We start from the raw sequence: 22,211 nt of genomic DNA, 5'->3' as shown, positions 1-22,211 counted from the left end.
ACCCCTTAATGACCTTGAAAGGGACCTGTATGGCGGTCGTGGTTTGATGGTCTGGGGTGGGATTATGCTTGGTGAACGAACACCCCTGCATGTCTTTGACAGAGGAACTGTAACAGGTCAGGTGTATCGAGACGTCATTTTGCACCAGTATGTCCGCCTTTTCAGGGGTGCACTGGGTCCCATCTTCCTCCTGATGGATGATAACGCACGGCCCCACCCAGTGGCCAATGTGGAGGAGTACCTTGAAACATAAGATATCAGGCGAATGGAGTGGCCCGCCTGTTCTCCACAACCAAACCCCATCGAGCACGTCTGGGATGCTCTTGGTCGACGTATCGCTGCACGTCTTCAAACCCCTACGACACTTCAGGAGCTCCGACAGGCACTGGTGCAAGAATGGGAGGCCATACCCCAACAGCTGCTCGACCACATGATGTAGAGTATGCCAACCCGTTGCGCGGCCTGTGTACATGTGCATGATGACCATATCCCGTATTGATGTAGGGGTACATGCGAAGGAAACAGTGACGTTCTGTAGCACATGTGTTTCGGGACGGTTTTCTCAACTTATCACCAATACTGTGGACTTACAGATCTGTGTTGTGTGTTTTCCCTATGTGCCTATGCTATTTGCGCCAGTTTTGTGTAGTGTGACGTTGTGTGGCACCACATTCTGCAATTATCCTTATTTTAAGACCATGAATGAATATATGCAGACTCAAGCTACGAATGAAAAATTATACCAAGGCTGGAATTCGAACCTGGATCTCCTGCTCACTAGGAACACGCACTAACCACCACACCACACTGGCTCAGTGGTTTTGCACGACTTCACAGACTAGAAGTCCTCCTTCCTCAACCTACATTCCATTAATGCCTCAGCCGACTTGGTATCCCCCCTAAACTCGAACACAAATGTATTGCAATGTATGGCAATAGCACCTCAGCATCGAGCTAAAAGGGTAATACGGCAAGAAACCCAGGCATAGGTGCTTTAATCGGATGAAACTATATGGTTGTACAGAAGTTTGCAAGTCTCAGACATTTGTGATGTGTATATGCAGAGACAAACGATGAATGAAAATTTGTAACGAGACCGGGGTTCGAACACAGATTTCCTGCTCAATAGACAGATGTCATCCTGCCACAGCGACTTTGTACAGCTTCACGGACTACCCTAGCACACGAGCCAAGGAAAAATATTTTTAGTGGAAATGAAGTTATAGACAATGAACATTTATTGTAAAACCTTTGTTGACAGCGAGTGTCTAGTGATTTAATGCAATACGTTTGATCACTCTCTCTGATTAACATGTGGTGGCCAAAATTACGGAACACTAAGAGAAATTTTTATTCGAATCTGCAGATTGCGCTCTCTTATTGACCACAAACGTCCTCAATACGTTGCTAACGTCGATCGTGGTCAGAATAGTGTTCTGTGTAGCTGTGAGGGCATTATGTCGGGGCTCAGTGCTTTCGAACATGGGTACATTTTTGGTGCTCGTTTGGTGGTTGCTTCCGTAACAAAGGTTTCCGAAGTGTTCGGTGTTGCAAGAGGCACCGTGTTGCGGATTAAAATCGCGTACAAGGAAAGCGGAAAATAATCATCCGCTAAGTTACAACGCGAACAAAAAGTGTGTATTGAGTGATCGTGACGGGCGTTCGTTCCAGAGGATTGTGACGAAGAATAAGAGGGCGACAGCTGCAAAAGTCACTGGAGAACAATGTCGCAATCGCCGACCCTGTCAACCCCAAAACAACACGAAGGGAACTACGTAAGCAGGTAACTGCAGGGGGAGCTGGAATTTCCAAACCCCTCATCAATGATTCAAATGCCTGTAACAGGATGGCATGGTGCCGAAGCCATTGGACCTGGACTATGGAGCAACGGAAGAACGTCATTTGGTCGGATGAGTCTTGTTTCAGACTGTTTACAACTTATGCCCGAGTGTACGTCCGATTAGAGACACATGGAGCGCTCGATGATGATTTCGCAGTCTTGCTGTTTTATACCATGTAACTCTGCAAGTTCGCATTGCTGCCAAGTATTGTATGGCCGTATCGGCTGATCACGTCCGTTCCACTGTAAAATGTTTGTTCACCAAGGTGACGTTGTGTTCCAAGACGTCAGGCCCCCGTTCACACAACTCGCGCCGTCCAGAACTGGTTTTGTAAGCACAAATAAGCACTGTCGAATCCCCACGGGTCACCATAGTCGCCAGATATCAGTATTATTCAGCCTTTGAGGACTGATTTAGAGAGAATGGTGCATGATCGCTATCTAACTCCATCACTGTTAGGTGCATGAGGCACTATTTTGGTGGAAGAACGGTATAAGAGGCGCTTGAAAACCAAACAGGACAATTATTAATCTATTCCATTCCATCGTCTGGAATGCCAACGGATTTCCTTTACAGTGTCAGTGAAGGCAATGTGCCTTGTTTTTGTTGTTGCCAAACTTTTAAAGAAAATATGTTGAGTAACAAGTAACTCAGTAGTGGAGTATTCAGTTGAAGTTACGCTTTCTTGTAATGTGTCTTATGCTGTTGAAGTATACAGTGTACGAAGTTGTGCAGAACTGCAATATAGGAAATATTTTGTATTATTCTCTTGCTGACATTATTTCAAAAATAAGCAGGCACCTATTAGACAGGAAAAATTAAACGGATGAATATGTTATTACATTGTGACAGAGCTCAGTTTCTCTTCTCTTGGATGAGACGTCTTTCGACTTTATTAGGAGACAAATAAGACAATAAATCTCCTTTCCATATTGCACATTGCTGGTAAATTATCGATACAACTGCAGTAAATCACTTTACTGTCAAAAATGGCTTTTCGTTTCACTGACTAAAGCTGCAAACAAAAATATAAGTGCCGTCCGGGGTGGCCGATCGGTTCTAGGCGCTACAGTCCGCGCGACCGCTACGGTCGCAGGTTCGAATCCTGCCTCGGGTATGGGTGTGTGTGACGTCCTTAGAATAGTTAGGTTTAAGTAGTTCTAAGTTCTAGGGGACTGACGATCTCAGAAGTTAAGTCCCATAGTGCTCAGAGCCATCTGAACAATTTTGCCAAAAATATAAGTGAAACGAGGATTCATTTAATTTATTCAACTATGACGTATAATGAACCATGGCCCGGAGCCGAGTAGCAAATCTTGACTCTGCTCTCGCAGAATAATCAGACGCTATTCCTCCAGAGAAAGACAAGAGGTATATTTACTAGGATTATTTATTGTTTGTTCTTGCTGGAGCTGTCACTCAGCGCGATGTACAGTGATCAGCCAAAACATTATAACCACATACCCGATAGCGGTATGTCGACCTTTGGCACGGATAGTAGCGGCGATGTGTGGCATGGAAGCAGTTCAATCACATCACGGATGTCATCGATCGGGTTCAGATATAGCGAGCTGGTGGGGGGGGGGGGGGGAGGGGGAGGGGCAGCACATCAATTGGAACTTGCCATTGTGGTCGTCGAACCACACTCCATTATACTCCGGGCCTTGTGACATTGCGCATCATCTTATTGAAAAATGTCACTGTCATGGGGGAACATGATCGTCATGAACGGTTGCACGTGTTCTGAAAACAGTGTCGATACTCCTTCGCCGTCATGGTACCTTGCACGAGCTCCACTGGGCACTTGGATGCCAACGAGAATGTTCACCAGAACATAACGGAGCCGCCGCCAGCTTCTCTCCGGCCCGCAGTACAGGTGTCAAGGAGCTGTTCCCATGGAAGGCGACGGATTGGTATCCACCCATCGGCATGATGAAAATGGTACAGGAATTCATGAGACCATGGAACCCTCTGCCACCGCACCAACGTCCAGTGCCCATGGTTACGTGCCCATTTCAGTCACAGTTGCCGATGTCGTTTTGTTAACATTAGCATATGCGTGGGGCGATGGCTGGAGAGTTGGTTAGGAGTGTTCGGTGCAATGTGTGTTTAGACACACATGCACTCTGTTCGGCATTAAAGTCTGACGTTAGTTCCGCCGCAGATCGCTGTCTGTCCTGTTTTACCAGCCTGCCTAGCCTACGACTTCCAGCGGTGGTGTGGCCGCCCAGTCTCAAGACGTCTGGACATGGTTTCGCCTTGGTTTCGCCATGTGTTGAAGACAGCCATCACAGCACTCCTCGAACACCCGAGAAGTCGTTCAGATTCCGAAATGGTCGTGCTGAGCCTTCGAGCCATCACAATATGTCCTCTGTCAAAAATCAGATAGATTGCGCGTCTTCCCCATTCTACCACGGATAGCACGCTCAACGGTACTACGTGCACCGTCAGTGTGTCTGACTAGCAATCATTCCTGGCCAAGTGACGCTGCTATCGTCCTGTGGGGTTTACATCGATAGTATGTCAGTGGTCACAATCTTCTGTCTGATCAGTGTATAGCAGCCACCTGTTAGCTTCTGTAGTATTCTGTTGATTGTTGTTTAGGCAACGTGGTATCAGACAGTTATTGAATCTGCAGTGCAGTTTGCGAGGACTGTAAGCGGAGCTCGCAAACACCTGCACTGAACGCTGTCAAACTGATACTCCACCATTTCCACGCTTGTTGGATAGGCTGATTTAATTCTTACGACACTCTATTGTCAAAAGAAAAGAAAACCATTTCTACAGATGAAAAACTATGTGAGTATAATGTCACTGGAACTCTTTAGGCTGAGATAGCAACTCGGCGTACACAGCGTATGTACGCGTCCAATTTATGATCGTCTTTCGAACTTGAGATAAGATCGAATACTTGACCTGTGGGATATGGAGGCAACGTACCGATAGATGCGTTCTTCGTAAAGACCATCCCAAGGGAGGTTCCTATGGTTGTTTGTTTGGCTGGCTCTAGCGAACAGACGTATGACAACAGCTCAAACAAAGTGCCACCACGAATAGTCAGGAACAGACTACTGGAAGGTAGGTTAACATCACAAATTTCTGCACATCTTTTCCCGCAGCTTAAATTTTGAATCGGCAATGGCCCCGCAGGACTTCCGTCACAGGACCGCAGCTCGTGGTTGTGCGGTAGCGTTCTCGCTTCCCGCGCCCGGGATCCTGGGTTCGATTCCCGGCGGGGTCAGGGATTTTATCTGCCCCGTGATGCTTGGGTGTTGTGTGATGTCCTTAGGTTAGTTAGGTTTAAGTAGTTCTAAGTTCTAGGGGACTGATGACCATAGATGTAAAGTCCCATAGTGCTCAGAGCCATTTGAACCATTTGAACTTCCGTCACAAGAAGTCACTCTCGTTCTGCCAACGGCCTCGTCAAAGATGCCGGAGGAGCGGATTGAGGTTCAGGACACTCTCTTGACCTTGGAGTGGAAACTGTCCCTTAAGGGCGCACGAAACGGCAATGATCAGCTGTAGGAGGACGTAGAAGGCAATGGAAATAACTGCATTAAAGACACAAAACATGTATCCACAGGACTGCGAAGGAACCGTGGGTAACAGAAGATGAACGAAAGAGGGAAATACAAAACTGTCCAGGGAAATTCAGGAATACAGAGATACAAGTTACTTCGGAATGAAATAAATATGAAGAGCAGTGAAGCGAAGGCGAAATGGGAGCATGAAAAATATGAAGACTCCTATGGGAGTTCAGAGGACAGAGCGAATAGGTGGGAGGGGTACTTTGAAGGCCTACACGAGGGTGAAGACTCGTCTGAAGAGCTTTGGACGACTTAAGATCAAATAAAGCAAAAGGGATAAATAACGTTCCATCGGAATTTCTGAAATCACTGGGGAAAGTGGCAACAAAACGACTATTCACGTTGGTGTGTAGAATGTATGAGACTGTCGATATATCTTCAGACTTTCGGAAAAACATCATCTACAAGGTTACGAAGATAGCAAGAGCCGTTAAGTGCGTAATTTATCACATAATCTGCTTAAGAGCTGATGCATCCAAGTTGCTGACGAGAATGATGTATATAGTAGAAACGAAAAGAAAATTGTGGGTCTGTTAGATGACGATCAGTTTGCCTTTAAGAAAGGTAAGGGCACCAGAGAGGCAGTTCTAACGTTTTGGTTAGCAATGGAAGCAACCTGAAGAAAAATCAAGACACGTTCACTGGATGTCTTGGAAAAAGCATCCGACGATTTAAAATAGTGCAAGATGTTCGAAATTCTGGGAAAAAGAGGGATAAGCTACAGGGAAAGACTGGTGATACATAGTATGCACAAGAACCAAAACGGAACAATAAGACAGGAAGACCAAAACGAAGTGCACGGATTAAAAAGGGTGTAATGCAGGGGTATAGTCTTTCGTCCCTGGTGTTCGGTCTATACACCGAAGAAGCAATGAGGGATATGAAAGACAGGTTCAAGAGAGGGATTCAAATTCCGTGCGAAAGGGTATCGATAGTACTGATGCGCTGATGACATTGCTATCTTCAGTGAATGTGAAGAACTACAGGATGTGATGAACAGTCTAATCAGTACAGGATCTGAACTGAGAGTAAATCGAAGAAAGATGAAAGTAATAAGAAGTAACTGTAGACGACGAACTTAGCTTCAGAAATGGGGATAACCTGGAAGGACAGAGCAAGGACGATATAAAAAGTAGACTAGCATTGGCAGAAAGGGTGTTCCTGGTCAAGAGAAGTCTGGTAGTACCAAACGTAGGCCTCACCTTGAGGTAGAAATTTCTGAGAATGTACTTTAGGAGCACAATATTGTAGGGTAATATGAAATGGACGATGGAAAAGTCGGAATAGAAGAGAATCGAAATATTTTAGATGGGGTGCTGCAGACGAATGGTGAAAATTAGTTGAACTGATATGGTAAGAAAAACGGAGCTTCTCCACAGAATCTGCCAGGGAAGGAATATGTGGAAAGCACTGACAAGAAGAAGGGACAGAACGATAGCGCTTCTGTGAAGACATCAGAGAATAACTACCATGGTACTAGAGGGAACCGTAGACATACAAACTGCAGGGGAAGACAAAGGGAGGAGACTAAGCAAATAATTGAGGCGCAGGTTCCAAGTGCTGCTCTGCGAAGAAAAGTTTGGCACAGGAGAGGAATTCATGGTGGACCGCACCTAACAAGTCAAAATACTGATAAGTCACGCTCGACCTAATCTATAATTCGTTATCACTTGGATTACTTCAGATTACCAGATTTGTTCATCAACACGAAACCCTTAGCATGACGTATTAATAATGGGAGATATAATTGTCACACAACCTATCTCTAACGGACATTCCCTACAAAATTCGGGAGGACGACGGTTCAATCCCGCGTCCGGCCATCCTGATTTAGGTTTTCCGTGATTTCCCTAAATCTCTCCAGGCAAATGCCAGGATGGTTCCTTTGAAAGGGCACGGCCGACTTCCCACCCCGTCCTTCCCTAATCCGATTAGGCAGATGATCTCGCAGTTTGGTCTCTTCCCCCAAAACAACCACCCAACCCCCAACTCCCTACAAAATTAGGCATTGAGGAGATCTGTGTTGTTGTTTTTCCAAGGACCTATTTTACTGTGAAGATGGGAAAACCAGTCCAGGGTTTACAGATCTATATGTTCGACCAACTATTGCATTAAGTCGTGAAACTGAGAGATGGTCAGTAATCCTGCGCATACACTATGTGATCAAAAGTATCCGGACACCTGGCTGAAATGACTTACAAGTTCATGGCGCCGTCCATCAGTTCTCTGAATTCTCTCGATATTATTTTCGCGAAAAAAGAATATCGTCTCCTCTAGAATGATTCCCACTTGAGATCACAAAGCATCCACGAAGTACTCGCCTGTTGATCGAACCTACCGCTAACAAATCCTACTTTATGGCCTTATTTGACTGATTTAGAGAGTGTTTTCTACAAAGTTAGTCTGAGTGCCTAAAGAGTGTGTTACAGTATTTTCAAATTTTCTAAAGTAACAAAAGATTTAATGCTACCAAATCGTTTCCAAAATGCAGGCTGCAGCGACCTTACGAAGCGCAAATTAACATAAAACTTATGATAATAAGGTTGTTATTATCAAGCTGTGTAACTGAAATGAACATCGAGGATATATGCCGCTCCTGCCTCCTAGAAGATAACATTTTCATTGTTCTCCTGCAATTGCAGAGCTATGTAATGAGTAATATTATAATATGTTTCTACAGCTCGAATTTTACTCTTCTGCAGCACGCTTTAGCTGGTGGCGTACTGCCATCGTAAGCTCCGCTTCCAGCACTCACAGGTGTCTGCAGCGCATAGGCGTACAGGGTATTCTAAAAAAAAAAATGGTTCAAATGGCTTTGAGCACTATGGGACTAAACATCTTTGGTCATCAGAACTACTTAAACCTAACTAACCTAAGGACATCACACACATCCATGCCCGAGGCAGGATTCGAACCTGCGACCGTAGCGGTCGCGCAGCTCCGGACTGAGCGCCTAGAACCGCGAGACCACCGCGGCCGGCGGGGTATTCTCCATTTGCCCTCTAGATTTAAGGGTTCTGGAACAATCTGTGGTTTCTTGGGACCGAATAATTGTAGTAGCGCCACGGACAGAGTCCAGTGCCGGCAGTCTGTTCTCCAGCTAGATCTTCGTCAACACCTGCGCTTGCGGAGCGCTGTATGTTGTGGATACTTTTGCAGTCCTTTCCATGCTTTCTGGATAGTATCTATTTAACCGTAGAACATTAATAGGGGGGGGGGAATTTACATTGTTACTAAACGGTCGTAAATTTTTCTATTCCATATTTGATTCAAATGAGGTCATAATTTATATTTTACCCAGTTTTTAATTACAAATATAAGGTTACCAGTTGTATGTCACATACAAAATAAGTACAAAATGCCCTGTTTTCCAACTAATACTGGTAATACCAGACTGGCGGAAACTGTGAACTGGTACGAAATGCAATCGTAAATTTTACGAGAGTTTAGTAAACTAGGGTTAACACTATTTGAGTTTTCATTCGCTTCATGACTTCCCTGAATTAAAACTTACCTTCAGTTATATCAATGGTTTACGAGCTAGCATTAACGTTTGCCCGCCGTCTCATCGTTCAATTCTGTTTTGTACTCATTACAGTGCTTCACCTAATTCCCTAATAGCACCGGTTAATGACGGCTGCTATAAAATAGCGTGCTTTTTAGTTTTCATTCTGCTACGTAAATTACGTTATGAAAATGTCTGTCATGATAGTCTCCGTCCACCTGACGTCTAGAAGTTAGCTGCACAACTAACCGAAAGATAAGTTTACTACGTTACAGTTTAAGTGTATTGTAGTGCTCTTTAGTTTACTGCAAGAGTAACGTGATGTTTGACAAATGTGGACGCTGGCTCACGTTAATTTGTGTGGGAGAAACATATGAAGATCGTGTGTTGTTGTTTTACTGGCGTGAATGCAACGGAACGAGTCAGATGAGGCACTTCCACAGTAGAGGCAAGAAAATCGTGAAACAGAGAAAACTGATTAGTGCCCTTCTGTTAGATGTACACCGGAGCGCCAGAGAAACTGTTATAGGGTTGCGTATTCAAATACAGAGATAGGTAAACAAGCAGAATAGGGCGCTGCTGTCGGCAACCCCTACATAAGTCATCAAGTGTCTCGCACAGTTGTTAGAACGGTTACTGCTGCTACAATGGCAGGTTAACAAGATTTAAGTGTGTCTGCGCGCGTATAGTCGGAGCACGAGCGATGGGACACAGCATCTCCAAGGTAGCGATGAAGTGGGGATTTACCCGTACGATCGTTTCACGAGTGTACAGTGAATATCAGGAACCCGGTAAGACATCAAATCCTCGACATCGCTGCGGCCGAAAATGATCCTGCAACAACGGGACGAACAACGACTGAAGAAATTCGTTCAACGTGACAGAACTGCAACCTTTCCACAAACTGCTACAGATTTCAGTTCTAAGCCATCAACGAGTGCGAACCATTCAACGAAACATCATTGATATGGGCTTTCGGAGCCGAAGGCCAACTCGTGCATTTTTGATGAGTGCATGAGACAAAGCTTTTCGCCTCGCCTGGGCCCATCAACATCGACATTGGACTGTTGATGACTCTGTGTTGCCTGGTCTGACGAGTCTCGTTTCAAATTGTAACGAGCGGATGCACGTGTACTGGTAAGGAACCCATGGGCCCTGAATGTCAGCAGGGGACTTTTCAAGCTGGTGGAGGCTCTGTAATGGTGTGGTATGTGTGCAGTTGTAGTGAAATGGGGCCCCTGATACGTCTAGATACGACTATGACAGGGGACACTTATGTGAGCATCCTGTCTGATCACCTTCATCCCTTCATGTCCATTGTGCATTCCGACAGATTTGGGTAAATCCAGCAGAACGATGCGACACCCAACACGTCCAAAATTTGCTACAGAGTGGCTCCAGGAACACTGACTTGAAACATTTTCGCTGGCCACCAAGTTTCCCCACACACGAATATTACTGAGCTTATCTGGGATGCCTGAAACTTGCTGGTCACAAGAGACCTCTACCCCCTCGACCTCTTAGGGATTTATGGACAACCTTGCCGAATTTATTGTGTCAGTTCCCTCCAGCACTACTTCAGACATTAGTCGAATCCATGCCATGTCGTGTAGCGGCACTTCTGCATGTTCCCTATACGATATTAGGCAGGTGCACCTGTTTCTTTGGATCTTCAGTATAGAAATGGAGTGTTTTGAATTAGATAGGTTAAAGCGGAACGAGACAGTGGAAGTTCGAAGAAGCTGTCAAGTAACAGGCAAAAGGTGAAAACCTCAAAAATCTCTTTTCGAAAGCCAGTTAGTAATCAGTTTGTCTTGTTATCTAAAGTAGGAAATGATCTCCAAGCAATTGTTAAGCTATGTGGAATGCTGCAGACTCGTAGGAACAATCTTAAGGCCATGTTGACAGAAAAGGCACGCAGAAGGAAAAGAGACTTGCTGCTAGGTAGCAATCATGCAAGAGGTGTAGCCCTATGTCTACAGGAAAAGCTAGGTGTAGAGCACCAGATCACAAGCATCGTGAAACCTGGTGCCAAACGTAGCCAGGTGCCAGATAGTGTCGAAGCCCATTAAGATGTAGAAAATTTGGTGGACAGGAGAAGCTGCATGGTAGGAGGAGAAGGAAACAGCCTGACTGGAATGTGAATGTATGCTTTCCCGGCGTATACAGCTGGCGAAGAGTTCTCGGAGTTCCAGCCGGGTGGCGGTGTCTTCAAACTGCGACGTTTCGACGAGTGACATACTCATCATCTTTTGGCGAAGCGCCGAGATTTTTCCGATGCCGGTCCCTTTATACCTGCAGTGTGCCCCCCACCACCTGGCCGCGGGAGGCTGGGTCCAGAGGAGTGGCGGGTGGGGTGGAGGGGGAAGCGGGTGCGCCGTTCGTGTCTCCGTCAGAGCATTCTGATCGCGTCTCGTGAGCTGGACGGTTCTTGTTGCGTTCCTGGCGTATTGCGGCTAATGCTGGATTCCAGGCCGCGCTCAGTTGATAGCATTCGTCCCTGTTCACAAGGTTCTCGTGGACCCGTATTTCTATTGATTCTTTAATGACCTGAAAATGGCAGAAGCATTACCGGCACACTCTTGGGAGTGGGTTGACTGCAGCTCTCACGCCGACAGTGAGGTGCAGAAACGACATGTTGCCGCAAAACAGATCAACAAATTCGGCAGACTCTCTGGAGCTCAGTCGACCCAGAAGGTGACAAATAGCACCAGAGCTATTGTAAATTTGACAGATAAGGTGCTAGATGCAACCACAACTTCTGTCCTAATGAAAGGGTTGAACTTTGCACCTGTACCAAGGACCATACCGAAACAGGACATCATCAGCAGCGTAGAGGAAGCAATCCGGGACCTCCCCAAGGAGGAAGCTGAGCAGATCCGAAGGGAGACCTGCAGGATCATCGACAAGTCACGACTCCCTAAAGCTAACATTACTGCGCAGGAGCGAGAGGCTATCCACGCACTGAGGGATGATGCTGACATCATGGTCCTCCCAGCAGACAAGGGAAATGCGACGGTGCTGATTCGCACAGTCGACTAGCAACAGAAAATCTGCTCTCTGCTGCAAGACCCAGCCTACAGGAAGCTCAACAAGGACCCTACATCGACGATGACCAGGAAAACCGTGGCGCTACTGAAGGACTCAGATCTACCAGAGGTAGTGCAGAAACGGCTGTATCCCAGAGCGCCAACAACACCGCGCCTGTATGGATTGCCCAAGATTCACAAAGATGGGGTGTCTCTACGGCCGATTCTGGACACTATCAACTCGCACAGTTATGGACTGGCCAAATACCTGGCGACACTATTGAAACCACTGGTGGGACACTGCAGTCATCACGTGAAAAACTCCGCAGATTTCGTTAGAATACTGAAGGACATCCGAATACAGAGTGATGACCTACTCGTGAGCTTCGACGTCACCTCCTTGTTCACGAAAGTACCGCTACTAGACGCCTTGGCGCTCCTTAATCAGCACTTCGAGCCTGAAACAGTGAAGCTCTTTGAATATGCACTTACGACCACCTACTTCAAGTGCAATGGAGACCATTATGAACAAGTGGATGGAGTGGCCATGGGATCTCCCCTTGCTCCAGGGATCGCGAATCTTTATATGGGACACTTTGAGGAGGTGGCACTACAAACTACTCACCGTAAACCCAGGCACTTCTTCCGCTATGTGGACGACACTTTCGTGATTTGGCAGCATGGCAGGCAGGCACTGGAGGAGTTTATGGACCACCTAAACGGCATACATAAGAATATCACCTTCACGATGGAAGTAGAAGAGAATGGCTGTATTCCATTCCTGGACATACTGATCAGGAAGAAAGCGGATGGCACGCTGGGCCATTCAGTATATAGAAAAAAGACGCACACAGACCTGTACCTCCATGCAACCAGCTGCCACCATCCGGCGCAACGCCAGTCAGTACTGACCACCTTCGTACATAGGGCGCACGTCATTTGTGACAAAGAAAGCCTCTCAGACGAATTACACCGCCTAAGAGAGATATTTCGGAAAAACGGGTGCAGTGAAACGCAGATTGGCAGGGCTTTCAAGAGGAGACAGGCTGACAATTTTCAGGAAGAGGAAGAGGAAGTTAACAAGAGACTCGCCTTTCTTCCATATTTGGGGCCCACATCAGCCAAAATCGGGAGATTATTAAGAAAAGCAAGCATAAATACCGTCTTCCGACCACCGCCGAAGACGAAAGAGCTGCTGGGCTCAGCTAAAGACCCACTCAAACTAAACACACCTGGTATATACAACATTGCCTGCGAATGTGGTGTGCAGTACATCGGTCAAACGCAGCGCTGCATCTCTAAAAGGTGCGAGGAACACATCAGGCATGTTCGACTTGGACAGATAGAGAAATCTGCTATAGCTGAACATAGCATCAAAGAAAACCACACCTTTGACTTCGAAAACACCAGGGTGCTGTGCCGAGCCGGGAGCTATTGGGATAGCGCCATTAAAGAATCAATAGAAATACGGGTCCACGAGAATCTTGTGAACAGGGACGAAGGCTATCAACTGAGCGCGGCCTGGAATCCAGCATTAGCCGCAATACGCCAGGAACGCAACAAGAACCGTCCAGCTCACGAGACGCGATCAGAATGCTCTGACGAGACACGAACGGCGCACCCGCTTCCCACTCCACCCCGCCCGCCGGCTCCTCTGGACCCAGCCTCCCGCGGCCAGGTGGTGGGGGCACACCGCAGGTATAAAGGGACCGGCATCCGCAAAATCTCGGCACTTCGCCAGAAGATGATGAGTATGTCACTCGTCGAAACGTCGCAGTTTGAAGACACCGCCACCCGGCTGGAAGCCCGAGAACTCTTCGCCAGCCTGACTGGAAATTCAGAGTATAGGATCGAAAGTGACCAGCAGGAAATAGGAACAGCAACAACAAGCACACATGTGGGGTTTGTGAAAAACAGATCCTCTCCAGGAAACTTCTAGTTAATGAGATACCTAGATACGTATTGAGTTGCCTGTCAGACAAGAAAAAACAGTTAGCATTTTGTGGAGATTCCGAAGTAGATTTCATAAAAAATGTGAAAAATCAATACTGAACTAGAATAATTATTTTGGTTTTTCAATCTAATTTCAGAAGAAAGTTTTTCATCTTGTATGCAGCAAGATAACAGGACACTCATAATTTCTTTTTACAGACAATGCTCAGACTCAAACAATTAATGGGTACACATTAATCAATAGACTATCTAATCAGGGTGCACAAGTAATGGAAATGAACAGTATGGCACATTGCGGCTCTGAGGCAGGTTCATACAAAGCTTTCAGGCTTATTAATGAGAACAGGATACAATGTTTCAAGAGTAAGTTGAGAGTTGTTGTCTGCGATTAAGTTTACTCAGAAAGAGTCCCTAATGTCAAATTCCATAATGAATTTGTGTCAATATTTAAAAGTTACTTTCGTAAAAAGGTATACAGAACATGTAGTGAAAAACAAGTAAACCATGGATAAGCAAGGGAATTAAAATCTCGTGGAAAAGGTTGCACGCAGTACATGAAAACGCTAAAGTGAAACAAGATCCAGCTTTAGAAAAGTAATAGAAGGCGTTCTGAGACCTTCCGCAAGATCCTAATTTGCTAGTACAGCTCTTATAAAAGCGTGAAATAATTTGTTCGGAGAATTCAACAGAGGATCGTTGGTAGAAATGCTGTAATCGAGACAGAATGTTCGACCACTCTACTGTTGCCACTGTTCAGCTCGCGAAGGCACACGACAATAAGTCAAGACAAGTTAAAGTGTGGCATCTAAACAGTTATTTTACGTCACTACTTATGCTAATGGAATAAGACACAAAATCAATAAAATTAATTTCCACCTGTTATCCTCAAAAACTCTTTCCACTTTGGTCAGACCATATTTATTTTGCTTGTCACTACTTTCGTCATCTAATCTCTTAATATATTACCCCAGTATCATCTGATCTAATTCGACTACACTCGGTTACCCTAGCTTTACTTGTACTGGTGTTCATGTTTCAACATACTATTCATTCTGTTCAAACAGTCTTCCATGTATTTTGTCATCAATAACAGAATGACAATTCATGAACAAAACTTAAAAATTATATTTTTTCTCCTTGAATTAGCCGTAATTCCTTTCATCGTTTGCCTTATGTAAATATTGAATAACATTACTCGTTTTCTATTCAAATACTGCCTCCGATTCGTATTCTTCCATTCTCAAAACTCCAGAATGATTTCAATAAAGGAGGTGGAAAAATTTCCGCTCCATTTTTTTTAACAGCGGTAGCAGAAATTCAACAACTCTAGTCAAAATTATCAAATAGCTTTTGTTTTCTATATGTACACGTGCTACACAGCTTTGTTACTGTTTCTTCAATCCGTACAGTATGTTTCTTTATGTAATAAGATCGGCTTTGCTTCGCATTTTCCTAAATTTCTTTAGAACCATAAATGAACTTCCAACACGTCGTGTTTTGTAGCGACAGTGACAGTTCGTTAATATTAACACCCATCATTAACAGACTTCCTTGATACTGTTATTATTAAATTTATCTTTGAAATCTTGGAACTTTTCAGACTTCTCAGAATTTATATGCAGCAAACCAGATGGAATAATTTTTGTCATAATTTGTTCTGCCTGCGATCTTTACGATCGTAAGGGAAATTCATCTACTCCTGGTAAGGTCCTGCAGGCAGAATAATGACGCTAGCTTAGGTTCGTTACTATAAACTAGATGGAAATTGGTTCTTTCCATTGGTCGTTGCGCCCAAAGAAAAGTGTAAATAATGAATTTCAGTAGATATAATCTTTACTGACATCATCATATTTAAAATGCTGCATATTTATTTCATTAATATTTTGGTTCTAAACAAGTCATGTCAGGTACAAGAGACATTGTTCGACCATACTTTGCATTCATGTGTATAAAATTCAATTTTACATGTGCGTTCTTTGTTCTTCGGGAAAAGTTTCCCTTTCTCTTTCTTCGGGGTTCCTCCTGCTCAAGGCTCTATTCCAGAAGTTTAAACTGAAATATTTCTTTCTTCTAGATAACTTTTTGTGAGAGGTTTGCCAATATCAGACCTGAGATCATTTTTTATTTCCCATATGCTACACTCCCCATATACTGCGATGGTTCTATCGAGATGGCCGCTTCCGGCATTTCAGTCCCCACCGCTCCCTCTACTTTCAATCTCCATTATTTATACCGCTCTCCAGAGTTTGTTTTTGAAGATATCGATGGCTGTATTTTTTGTTCTTTGTATTGACATAAGCACTGAAGCCCTTTTCAGTGAAAAGACAGCTACATACTCACCACATCTCCGTAATACCGTACCCACATTTCTTCGGATCCCTTGGTTATAGTTTATTTCATATTACATTCCTTGTCTTGATTATTCATTCCTAACTTCTTGGCAAGATTGATAACCTGACATGTTCATCTGATAAATTAGATTTCCAGCGCACTCCGTTGCCCGTTCTCCAATGGTGCACAGTCACCATCTCCCTGCTTCAGAGGCGCTGGCCCAGTTTGCAGTTACTCTGGATAATTTGTCTCCCTTGATGAAAGCATGACGATGATTAAGGAACTTTGCTTCTTGTCACCATAATATTGATCACCCAATGGTCCAGTGCCAGGAATTGAGATTCTGGACTCCTCCTTATTTTGAAATATTTTATATGTCCCCTTTACACTCAGTAATACGACATAAACCTGCCAAAGTACTCAGATTCCATAAGAGTGACAGTTAAAAATTAGATGCTCTTTTAAAAACATCTTCACAAACATTTCACAAATATAGTTCGACTCTTCTTATTCACAAAATTCACGCATTATCATCAGGGCATACACATATTTCGTCTGTTTCTCTACCTCAGCCATTATTCTCTAGATACAAAAGAGTCCCTTGCGCATGAATTTTGGACAACAGTAAACGTCCCATTTTCAAACCTTCAACATCTTTAAAATACTGTATTTTCACAAGTCCGTCTTGATCACACAGATTTCTTACACTTTATTACCTGTGTTGGCATACTCCCATTCTCAGATCTGTTACAAAGATAAATAATCCGTAAGTAACAGGTTCAATAAGTTAACGCAAAATCTAACCAGTCTTAGTGATACATAAACGATATAGTTATAAAATGTTCATAGTCACGTATAGCCGTCACACATACGATTAAAGCATTCTGATGTAAATCATCGTCAAGTTAAACATGTGAGTACATGGTACGTGCAGGTAATACTCAGTTTGCGTCTGGTATTTATACAAGAGACTAATGCCATCAGAGGGCATTTTAGCTATAGCGCATATTAAACCAGTGTCGCAAATGTGATGATTAAATTGCGGTATGCACAGTCATTAGTTAATTTTTTTTAAAATTACTTCCCACAGCAAAACGAACCTCTGACAATCTGACGTAACTGTTGTGAAATTGGGTTCGTACTTAAAATACCATGCAAAGCACAAATACTAATATAATACAGCCACTAGCTTGACTAGGTAAAACATACAACCTGTATAAGCTAGTATCGAAGGTGTAACAATAAAATAAAATATCTAAAAAAATCTTCCAGCCTGACAGATCACTTGCCATAAACGTAATTATAGTACAATTACTAAAACAGTAACTATACGTTAGAAGTAAAAAAAATCGGTAGACGATATTATGTCCAGCGTGTGGTCTCAATGGCGGCATGTCGTTGTATCCTTGTTTTCCTGTGGTGGAGCTTACGCAGGAAGGGACAGTCTCCTCGTCGGCGGCGGCCGGCGCACGTCAAACCACTGGGGTGCTCTACGCTACTCAGACTAGTAAGCCTCTGAATGTATCAAAATAAGCATTTAGACTGAACTCATACTGTTCATTCAAAAGTAATTCCGGTTGTCGTTTCCGTGCACATAAATCTCAATTTCTTCCAGTAGGTTCAGTAACTGTCCCTTTGGCGCCCTACGCAACACATTCATATTATTGTCTATGCTTCCTACTAAATTTCTTTCTCTGTCTGAAGTGTACCGAAAGCGCTCTTGTTTTGATTATACGTATGTTCTCTAAAATGAGTCTGGAAATTCCTTCCTGTCTGGCCGATATAAAAACTCTCACAGTCTTGGCAGCTGATCTTGTAAACACCAGACCCCTTATACACTCCTGGAAATGGAAAAAAGAACACATTGACACCGGTGTGTCAGACCCACCATACTTGCTCCGGACACTGCGAGAGGGCTGTACAAGCAATGATCACACGCACGGCACAGCGGACACACCAGGAACCGCGGTGTTGGCCGTCGAATGGCGCTAGCTGCGCAGCATTTATGCACCGCCACCGTCAGTGTCAGCCAGTTTGCCGTGGCATACGGATCTCCATCGCAGTCTTTAACACTGGTAGCATGCCGCGACAGCGTGGACGTGAACCGTATGTGCAGTTGACGGACTTTGAGCGAGGGCGTATAGTGGGCATGCGGGAGGCCGGGTGGACGTACCGCCGAATTGCTGAACACGTGGGGCGTGAGGTGTCCACAGTACATCGATGTTGTCGCCAGTGGTCGGCGGAAGGTGCACGTGCCCGTCGACCTGGGACCGGACCGCAGCGACGCACGGATGCACGTCAAGACCGTAGGATCCTACGCAGTGCCGCAGGGGACCGCACCGCCACTTCCCAGCAGATTAGGGACACTGTTGCTCCTGGGGTATCGGCGAGGATCATTCGCAACCGTCTCCATGAAGCTGGGCTACGGTCCCGCACACCGTTAGGCCGTCTTCCGCTCACGCCCCAACATCGTGCAAACCGCCTCCAGTGGTGTCGCGACAGGCGTGAATGGAGGGACGAATGGAGACGTGTCGTCTTCAGCGATGAGAGTCGCTTCTGCCTTGGTGCCAATGATGGTCGTATGCGTGTTTGGCGCCGTGCAGGTGAGCGCCACAATCAGGACTGCATACGACCGAGGCACACAGGGCCAACGCCCGACATCATGGTGTGGGAAGCGATCTCCTACACTGGCCGTACACCACTGGTGATCGTCGAGGGGACACTGAATAGTGCACGGTACATCCAAACCGTCATCGAACCCATCGTTCTACCATTCGTAGACCAGCAAGGGAACTTGCTGTTCCAACAGGACAATGCACGTCCGCATGTATCCCGTGCCACCCAACGTGCTCTAGAAGGTGTACGTCAACTACCCTGGCCAGCAAGATCTCCGGATCTGTCCCCCACTGAGCATGTTTGGGACTGGATGAAGCGTCGTCTCACGCGGTCTGCACGTCCAGCACGAACGCTGGTCCAACTGAGGCGCCAGGTGGAAATGGCATGGCAAGCCGTTCCACAGGACTACATCCAGCATCTCTACGATCGTCTCCATGGGAGAATTGCAGCCTGCATTGCTGCGAAAGGTGGATATACACTGTACTAGTGCCGACATTATGCATGCTCTGTTGCCTGTGTCTATGTGCCTGTGGTTCTGTCAGTGTGATCATGTGATGTATCTGACCCCAGGAATGTGTCAATAAAGTTTCCCCTTCCTGGGACAATGAATTCATGGTGTTCTTATTTCAATTTCCAGGAGTGTATTTATCGCTGTCGTTGCAAACTTTGTGCTGTAGCTTACAACCAATCGTACCTTTCGTTTGAAACCCAATTTTTATATTCGTTTTCTGAAAGTCTGCGCAATTCTGTCGGAAAACGCACCATTGTACGTCATAGCAACAAACTTATTGCTCTCTGGTTCTACTGGGTCCTTCCTGTCACATATTTTTGATTTTAGTTTGTAACAAAGTTTCATTACATCACGATCTTTATATCCGTTTGCCTTAGTTACTTGTATAATCACTTCTAGTTCTTCCATCTCGTTATTAGGGGCAAGTGGTAGTCTTAGCATCCTGTTGATTGTAACTCTGAACTATGCTCGTTTATGCCTCCTTCTGTGACAGGATTTCACATTTACAATAGTGTAGTGTCTGTGGCCGTTGCCTTCCTAAATATGCTAATCTTATGTCTCATATCCCTTTTAGTCAACCTAAGATCCAAAAAAACTTCTTCTTCAAATTCCACTGTGTATTTAATTTTTTTGGGCATCCCACCTATTCTTTCCGCTATCTCGCGTATTTCACTTCCGTCACCTTTGTACAGTAGTATGATATCATCTACATATCGTCTGTAATAAACAATTTCCTCGCAGACGTCAGGATTTTGTTCAAAAAACTTATTTTCTAGCTCATTTACAAATATCTCAGCTAAAGTACCAGACCAAGTATTGCCTATTGTGAGTCCGTCCTTCAGATAAAATATCCTGTTGTTAAATTTAAAATAGTTGAATGATAACATAAGTTCTAAAACTTCCAAAAGCTCTACTATTTCATCCTGACTAATCTTCTTACACGTTAGCAAGTTCTTCCTTATAATATCCAACGTATCTTTTATTGGGACGCTGGTATATAGGTTAACAATGTCAAAAGAGGCCCATGTAGCTCCAGCTGGGATTGGTACATTTTTAATCTCATTCGCAAATTCATAATTGTTCTTGACATTAAATGATTTCCAGTAAGTATACGCTGCTCTTAGCTTCTTGTTGTATTCCGGGTGGACTCGACATATTATTAACAATCGGTCGAATCGGTTCCTCTTTCTTTAATTTAATTTGCGAACGAAACACAGGAATGGAGGGGTTCATCATTTTTAATCTGCGCTTCTCTTTTACATCTGGAAACATAAATACACTTCTCTCAATTACTTTCCTTATATCTGACTGAAATTTGTTGACAGGATTACTCTTGACTTCCACTATGTTATTATCTGCGAGAAACTTTTCGATTTTATGAATGTAATTGCAATAGTAAATCACGACAACCGAATTGCCTTTGTCAGCCCTTCTAATTAAAGCATTATCCATTTACAATTTTTGATTTAGGCTTTTAAGTACTTCTAAAAGTTTTGCGTTTTTAAATTCGTAGCGACCTACTTTGGATATACATTTAATAGTTTTTACTGCTATGTCCATTTGATCTAATTTATTTAGTTTAATCACGTCAGACACAACTTTCACCTCCACAATAGTATTTTTAATTACGTCTGGGCTCAATTTCGTAGTGATACTAAAGTGTAAACCCTTATTCAAAAGGTCCATTTCATTATCCGTGATTTTTATGTTCGTGAGGTTAACCACCCTGTCCGCAAATTCATGTTTGCCTTCCCGCTTTTTGTCTATTCTTACATTATTTCTCGCTTGCAAATTAGAAATTTTCTTTATATGCCCCATCGTGATCTTTCTCTGTTCGTTGTCCACTACAATATTCATCCCCTTAAAAACACATGAGAACTGTAACGGCGAGAGTAACGTGTCTAAAAGTTACTGAAATCTGAATGTTTTCAAATTACACTTTTCTTTATTCTTGTATGCTTCCCTAATCTCAGTCCTACTCCATAGAATCTGACTTTTACGTTTCACACCTACCGCCGCTGCAGATTGATTATTAATCCTCACATTATCGTATTTAGGAACAATCTCTTCATCCAAACAAAATTTCTTAAATCTTATTTTCATTATATCTTTCCTAATGCGTATTTTTAAAGAACAGTTTTATCTCATTCTTGACCCCAACTTGGCAAAAACTTATTAATTGAAGACAAAGTCTGTAAATGGATCCACGAACACTTTTGGCACTTTATTTTAACACATCCGCCTTTATCACACAAATTTCTTACACCTTATTATCGGTTTCGGAATACTGCCATCCTCAGATATGTTACAATGATAAATACTGCGTAACTGACAGGTTCAATAATTTAACCCTAAATCTAATAAGTCTTAGTGATACATGAACTATAGAATTATAAAATGTTCATAGCCACGTACAGCGGTCATACATACGATTAAAATATTCTGATATAAATCATCGTCAAGTTAAACATGTGAGTACATGGTACGTGCAGGTAATACTCCGATTGCGTCTGGTATTTGTACAGGAGAGGGCATTTTACCTAGAGCACATATTAAACCAGTGTCGCCAATGTGATGATTAAATTGCAGCATCAAAACAAGAGCGCTTTCGGTACACATTTAGACAGAGAAAGACATTTAGTAGGAAGCATAGACAATAATATGAAAGTGTTGCGTAGGGCGCCAAAGGGACAGTTACTGAACCTACACGAAGAAATGGTGATCTATGTGCAGGGAAACCGCAACAGGACTTGCTTTTGAATGAACAGAATGAGTTCAATCTAAATGCTTATATTGATATATTCAGAGGCCTATTAGTTTGAGCAGCATAGAACCCCA

This window comes from Schistocerca serialis, chromosome 5 (assembly GCF_023864345.2).
Source record: "Schistocerca serialis cubense isolate TAMUIC-IGC-003099 chromosome 5, iqSchSeri2.2, whole genome shotgun sequence".
NCBI classification, from domain to species: Eukaryota; Metazoa; Arthropoda; class Insecta; order Orthoptera; family Acrididae; genus Schistocerca; species Schistocerca serialis.
The sequence above is the reverse complement of the archived record's forward strand: the minus strand, read 5'-3'. Positions refer to the sequence as shown.